The sequence below is a fragment of the Neophocaena asiaeorientalis genome, unplaced genomic scaffold (assembly GCF_003031525.2).
Source record: "Neophocaena asiaeorientalis asiaeorientalis breed wild unplaced genomic scaffold, Neophocaena_asiaeorientalis_V1.1 scaffold629, whole genome shotgun sequence".
Taxonomy (NCBI): Eukaryota; Metazoa; Chordata; class Mammalia; order Artiodactyla; family Phocoenidae; genus Neophocaena; species Neophocaena asiaeorientalis.
Window position 1 is genome coordinate 3,217,139 of NW_020175468.1, and position 7,040 is coordinate 3,224,178.

The following is a 7,040-nucleotide window of genomic DNA, read 5'->3' on the forward strand; positions in this document are numbered from 1 at the left end:
CTCCTCCTCCAGGTCACAACTCAAACATAACTTCCCAGGAAAGCCAGCCCATACCCTAAACGGGATTACAGACACACACACACACACACACACACACACACACACACACACACACACTTTCTTTCTCCTGTTCTTCAGGAATCACACCTGTTAAATATGCCATATTTATGAGTTTACCCGTCTCCCCCAATGCTGTCAGCTACCTGAGAACAGAGACTAGGAATGTTTCACTCCCTGCGGTGTCCCCAGTGCCCCCCAATAAATATCTGAAAAATAAATAAATGCTTAAAAAATGGATGACATTTATTTGAGCTCCCACCCCTTCCTTCTCTCACTGCCCTGTCCTTCTCAACCCTCCCTTGGTAGGCAGAGTTCTATTTATCATAAATTGAAGTTCTGCTGTCCATTCAGTAAATATTTTTGAGAGTTCTAGTCACTAGGGATACAGCAAGAAATAAGACACCGAGCATCTCTGTTCTCATGAGATTGAACTTCGAGTTCCTGGTCAGGGAAACAAATAGTGGACAAGGAAAGAGATTTTTTTTTTTAGAGACTCAAAATGCTTTCAGATTAAAAAAAAAAGAAAAGAGAAAAAAAATGCTTTCGGAAAATTTCAAGAACTCCGAGAAAAATTAAATGCGGTAATAGGAGAGTGACAGGGTTTGGGGTGAGGGTGAGGCATCTAATTTAGGTGAATGATCAGGGGAAGACGTCTCTCTAAGAAGGTGACTTTGGAGCTGCAGGACTCTGCATCAGCCGTGGGAGGACCTCGGGGTCGAGGTCTCCAGGCAGAGGGAACAGCAGGTGCAAAGCTCTGGAGGCTGGAATCGTTTTGTCTTATGGAGGAGAATCAAGGTGTCCAGTGTTACTGGAGCAGAGTGACCAGGGCAGAAAGTGGACTAAGATTATGTAGGACCTGATAGGAAAGTCACGGGGATGCTCAGTGCTGATGATAACCATAAAAGTAAAAACCACCACATAAATCCTAAGAATCAAGTGGTGTCCTAGGTAGTGACTGGTATTTACACCCTAAAATTGTCTCCTTCCACGGAGCAGGGCTACGTGTGCAACCAACCGGATATTGTGGAAATGACAGTGTGACTTCTGAGGCTGGCCCTCTCTCTCTAGGAAATCGAGCTGCCATGGTGAGGATGCTTGAGCAGTCCTATCTATGGAGAGGTCTGTGTGGCAAGAACTGAGGCCTCCTGCCAACAGCCATGGGAATGAACCCCCAGGGAAGCTGATTCTCCAGCCTCAGCGGAGTCTTCAAATGACTGCAGCCCCGAATAACATCTGACTACAACAGCACGAGACACCATGAGCCAGAATCATCCAGCAACACCATGCCTGGATTCCTGTGACCTCAGAAACTATACAACATCATAGATATTTATTGTTTTAAGCTACTAAGTTTGGGGCTAACTTGTTACACAGCCACAGATAACTAATACAATAATTCCCAGTGCAGGATGGCATTGAGCCCTCAGCACAACCTTGGGAGGGAGAGACTGTATTACTAATATGTTCACATTTTACAGGTAAGAACATCTTCAGTCTCAAGTGCTATGACCTGCCCACGGTCACTCACAGGCTGTGAGTGGGGACCCAGGAGTCCAACCCTGGGGACCTCCTGGAGGCCCTGCTCTCCCAGCCCCCAGTCTGAGTCCCCTCTGTCCTCTTCCTCTTCAAGGAGTGATGATCTCTCACTGGAGCCTCCGGAGAGAGTGGAAACAGGGAGGCTGGTGAATTTGCCCTCTAGGGACAATTTGCAGGGCTTGGAACAAGAGCCTCCACTTCCACTGAATCTGTCTTTACCACAGAATCTACATGGAGTTACCCGGCTAAGGGGTTGGTCTTCCAGGAAAGCCTAGATCTCTCTCACTGGGCTGATCCCACCCTACGGGCAGAAGATCTGAGCCTCAGGGGGAGGTGGGTGCTCGACCAAAATCAAGCAGCTGATAATGATAATGACCTCCAAGACTGAGGGTTTGCCCACTCCTCAGATCATCAAATAAGGAAGAGCGGGACCTCCCTGGTGGTTAAGAATCCACCTGCCAATGCAGGGGACACTGGTTCGAACCCTGGTCTGGGAAGATCCCACATGCCGCGGAGCAACTAAGCCCATGCGCCACAACTACTGAGCCTGCGTTCTAGAGCCCATGAGCCACAACTACTGAGGCTGTGCGCCACAACTACTGAAGCCCACGCACCTAGAGCCCATGCTCCACAAGAGAAGCCACCGCAATGAGAAGCCCGCGCACCACAACGAAGAGCAGCCCCCACTCGCCGCGACTAGAGAAAGCCCGCGCACAGCAACAAAGACCCAACGCAGCCAAAAATAAAAAATAAATAAACATATATTTAAAAAAAAGGAAGCGCTTGGTAGAAACGATGTTGGCAAAGAATGATAACAACAAAAATGATATCGGATGCCCACCAAAGCCTTTCTCTGGGTTAGGCAACAGGATGAGGCTTCCAGAGCTTCTCTCCTCTGAACAGCTTTGTGTGTCAATGCCCAGGGGCACAGACAGCGACTACAATGTCTGTCTTTCATTGACAATTTACGGTGAGCCAGACAGCAACCCTTTTTCATCCTGCCGGGTGAATTTCAAGGCAACGATGTTTCATAATCCCAAATGGTGGAGCCAGGGAAATCACCATCCCTGCCCTGGGAACCAACTAGTGGGGCCCTAGGGTGGTGCCTGGGCTCCTGGGGTTCAGCAGCCGCTGGGTCCAGGATCTCACCTGAGCAGGTGCTCGGACAAGTGAGGCCTGAAGGCTCACACCCATCTTGTGGGTGGTCCTGGAGATAATCTACGGTTGGTGAAACGAAACCTTGAGGGGAGGAAGGTCCCTGCCCCAGGTCAGGCAGGAGATCCTCCAACCATAAGGACCTCCAGTTGGAATCCCTAACTGCTCAGACACCTTGGAAATAAGATCTCGGGGAACAATAATCCAGTGACAGCTTCCCACGAGGTACGTCCTATTGTCATCTCCACTCCACAGAGGAGGAAACTGAGGCTCAGAGAAGCAGAGTCCCTGATCCCATCACACGCGTCAGTGGCTGAGCCAGCACCAGCCCCCCCAGCCTGCGCCCTCTTGACCACCAAGCTACATGACCTCTTAGGATGGGATGCTCACCACAGCCCCGCGGAGCTCAGATGCCCATTTCTCAGATGAGGAAACTGAAGCTGAGAGAGGTTCTGTCAATTCTCGAGGACACACGGGGGCGAGTGGCACAGCCAGGAATAGAAACCAGATATCTGGGCCCCAGAGCCCTGCCCTTGACTCCCCAAATCTACTTGGGGTCCCCCAAAGCAGGATGAAGCCAGCCCCCTCCTCTGTCACTGCTGCCCAGGCCTGTGACATGGGCTTCCCGTGAGTCATCTGACTAGATCACCGTGGCAACTTGTCATTGTCCCCACTTTGCAGATGAGGAAACTGAGACTCAGAGTGACCTGGCACAGACCCACGGGGCTCCACATCAGCCCAGCCAGACTCCACCCCCAGCTTTGTCCAGCTGGAGACAAGGAGCTGGGTGTCGTGCTCCTCACCCAAGATTGGACCTGGGAAAAGCCAGAGCCTCTGGGGAAAATGAGGTCCCCAGGTAAGCAATTCACCGCCACTTTATCCCCAAATCAGTGCATTCCCAGCCCCCTCGGGCAGTCTCATAGTCTCCCCTTCTTCCCTCCTGCTGCAGCCACAAAACCTTGACTCTCTGTGTGCTTGTGTCTCTTCAATTCTATTTCTGTCATTCATCCATCCATCTGTTCACCAAATATGTAGGCATCCCACATACCAGGCACTGGGAGGAAATCAAGGTTCAGTGGGGTAGATGGGCAATGAGTAGATAAACACACATGAAGAGACAGTTTCAGGCTGCGGTAAGTTTTAAAGAAAATACAACAGGGAGACGTGCCAGGGAGTTGCCCTCAAGCTCTGAAAAGCCCCCCAGCCCTGGAAGCTGGAGGGCTTGTTCGTGTCACCTCCCCAACAAGACGCCCCTGAAGCTTCTGGAACCCCCATGCCATGGGCCAGCTCCCCCTGTCCGTCCACAAACATACCACACACACACACACACACACACACACACACACACACACACACGCACACACCCCGCCTGCCCCACTGCAGTCACAGCCTGCACCGTTCCCCCAAACATCAGGACGGACCCTCTGATCCATGTAGGATTCTCCAGAAACATCACACACTCCTTCTCCACCCCTGTGCCAGACAGTAAAAACACAGCCACGAATAAAATGTACCCACCTTCTGACCCTTCCTGCCCCCTCCCTCGCTCCCCCTTCCTCCACCCCCTCCGCTGCCCCTGCAGACACTCACCTTCAGAAAGTAGGGATGTAGCTCTCCTGGTGGCCTGGGATGGAGTAGTCAGACAGCAGAGGCTGAAGGAAATGGGTCCCCTCACATGGGGAGATTTTAAGCCCTGGCTGGGAGTGATGTCATTTGCCGTGGCCTGGATCTCAGAGGGTAATCCTGGCCCGGGTGGGGACTCAACTGGGCGCCAGGAGGTGACATTGGCGGGGAGGGGGAGGGGCACCCGTCTGCCTAATCCCCTCCTCGCCTCCCCACCTCCATGACATCTTGGCAATTAGGGCTGATGGGGAAGGGCGGCCCCTGGTCCCGCCTGTGATCAGGAGTCCCCATTCCTCAGGGAAGTTCTTCCTGAGGTCTAATTGGTGTCCCTCCAGCTTCGGCTATTTTCCCACCAAAGAGGAAGGAGAGCGATGTTGGGTGTTCCTGAGAGATCATTCAAGATACGAGGGTCGCGGGGCTTTCTTCTCTCTCTCTCCTGGGTCACCCTTTCTCTCCCCAGCAGTCTATCTGCCCACTAAGTCATCTCTGCACTGTCCCATTGTTTTCCTTTCTGCCTCAGTTTCCCTTTTTCCTCTTTCTTTCCTCAGCTTCTATCACTCTTTGATATCAACTTCTCCCATCTCCTCTTCTCCCCTGGGCTCTTCCCTCTCTCTCTCTCTCCTTGTATCATCTCCATCTCTATCCCTATCTGTCCCTCCCTCCCTCCACGCCTTTGGTCTTCATTTGGGGTTTCCGTGCCTCAGTTTCTCTTTGCTTTGAGCCTTGGGTTGTGCCACTGCTGCCCGTCTGCCTGTGTACCCCTGTCTCATTCTCCAGCCCTGGGTCTCTCTGTCCCTGTCTCCTGTCTTTCTGTCTTGGTTCCTCTTGTTGTCTGTCTCTCATCCACTCTCTATGCAGCCCTGTCCTTGTTTTGGTCTTGGCCTCTGTCCTTGTCACCCTGTGACACCAGTCTCCCCTACGCCTCGCACTAGTACCTCTCTCCTTTATCCAACCTCTTAAGCTCGAATCTCTGTTCTTGTTTCTCTCTCTCTCTCTTTCCCTGCCTCTTCCTCTGATTCTTGCTTTCTTTCTCTCTAGCTTTCCCCCTCGTTTCTTTCTCCCTATCTTGGTACCTCTCTTGTTCTGTACTTCTGACTATCCTTGTTTCTGCCTCCCTCTGAATTTTCTTCTCTCTGTCCTTCTCTGGGTGTGTGTCTCTCTCTGGATGTTAATATCTGCCTGAGCTCCTGGACCCAAATGGGTCTGTTCTCCATCTCCATCTACCCCAACATCTACCTACGTGCATGAGGTCTCCGTAATCCCGCCTTGTGGCTGGGTCATTGTGTCTCACCATAAGGGGCCCTTTCTTCCTTCACCCCCCTCCTAACCCCCTGCTAGGAGAGATTAAGGCCAGTAGCCTGGCTGGGGAATCAGGGCCGGTCTCATTAGCTTGAAGAGCCAGGGGTGACAGGGAGAGAGGGAGGGGTTGCCTGACCCTCACTGGCGGGCCAAAAGGCTACTGATGGGAGGATCCAGTCCTGTAACAGACCCTCCTGGCCCACCAGAGAAGGGAAGGAAAGCTGGATGTCAGGGAGAGGAAGAAAGAACAGGTCCTCAAAAGCCCCCAGGGGAAAAGGTGTCAGCTTCTCTTAATCACCTCCCCCGAATTTTCCTACCCAGAGGCCCACCAGGCTGGGAGGGTGTAGAGAGCTGGGTTTCAGGTCATGCACGTGGCCCTGGGGTCAAATAAACTGAGTCTAAATCCAGGCTACTCCTCCCCTGAGGCAAATAGCTCTTTCTTTTCTCATCTACACCCATTGAGCAACTCAGGAAGAAACCTTGGCAATCAACCTTGCCTTCTCCCTTTTTTCCTCACCTCCCTCCCCACTCCCAGCTTCCCCCCCCCACCCCCAACCAATCTTCCCATAAATCCTGTCATCTCTTCTTTCAGCTACTTGTTCAGCTGAAAACTACAAGACACTGCTGGGAGAAAGTAGACTCGTCCATAGCGACATATACGGGCGGCCCTCTGTATCCACAAGTTCCGTATCTGCAGACTCACAACCGAGGATCAGAAATACTTGGGGAAAAAAATTTTTTTCCAGAAAGTTCCAGAAAGCAAAACTTGAATTTGCCACGTGCCAGCAACTATTTACATAGTCTTTACACTGTATTTACAACCATTTACAAAGCGTTTACTTTGTGTAGGTATTATAAGTAAGCAAGAGATGATGTAAAGTACACAGGAGGACGTGCATAGGGGACATGCAAATACCGCACCGTTTTATATAAGAAACTTGAGCATCCTTGGATGTATCTGTGGGGGACTTTGAACCAACCCCTCGTGGATATGGAGGGATGACTGTATCATGTTCATGGATTGGAAGACTGAGTATTAAGATGTCAATTCTTCTCAAACTCATCTTTATTTTTTTATACAATTTTTAAAGGTTTCTTTCCATTTATAGTTCTTACGAAATATTGTCTATATTCCTCGTATTGTAGAATACACCCTTGAGCCTATCCTATACCTAATAGTTTGTACCTCTTACTCCCCTACCCCTATTTTTCCCCTCCCCCCTTCCCTCTCCCCACTGGTAACCACTAATTTGTTCTCTATATCCATGAGTCTGCTTCTTTTTTGTTATATTCACTAGTTTGTTGAATTTTTAGATTCCACCTATAAGTGTTATCACACAGTATTTGTCTTTCTCTGCCTGACTTAT

General features: G+C 50.7%; 1 protein-coding gene across 1 annotated transcript in view; it reads right to left on the bottom strand.

Moving 5' to 3' along the window:
- LOC112415608 (cone-rod homeobox protein) overlaps positions 1-4,380 on the bottom strand; it is a 10,058-nt gene extending 5,678 nt beyond the window's left edge. The window contains exon 1 of the mRNA XM_024768709.1: positions 4,342-4,380. The gene's annotated coding sequence lies outside the window, so the exon portion shown is untranslated. The remainder of the gene's footprint in view (positions 1-4,341) is intronic.
- Between the last annotated feature and the right edge of the window lie 2,660 nt (positions 4,381-7,040).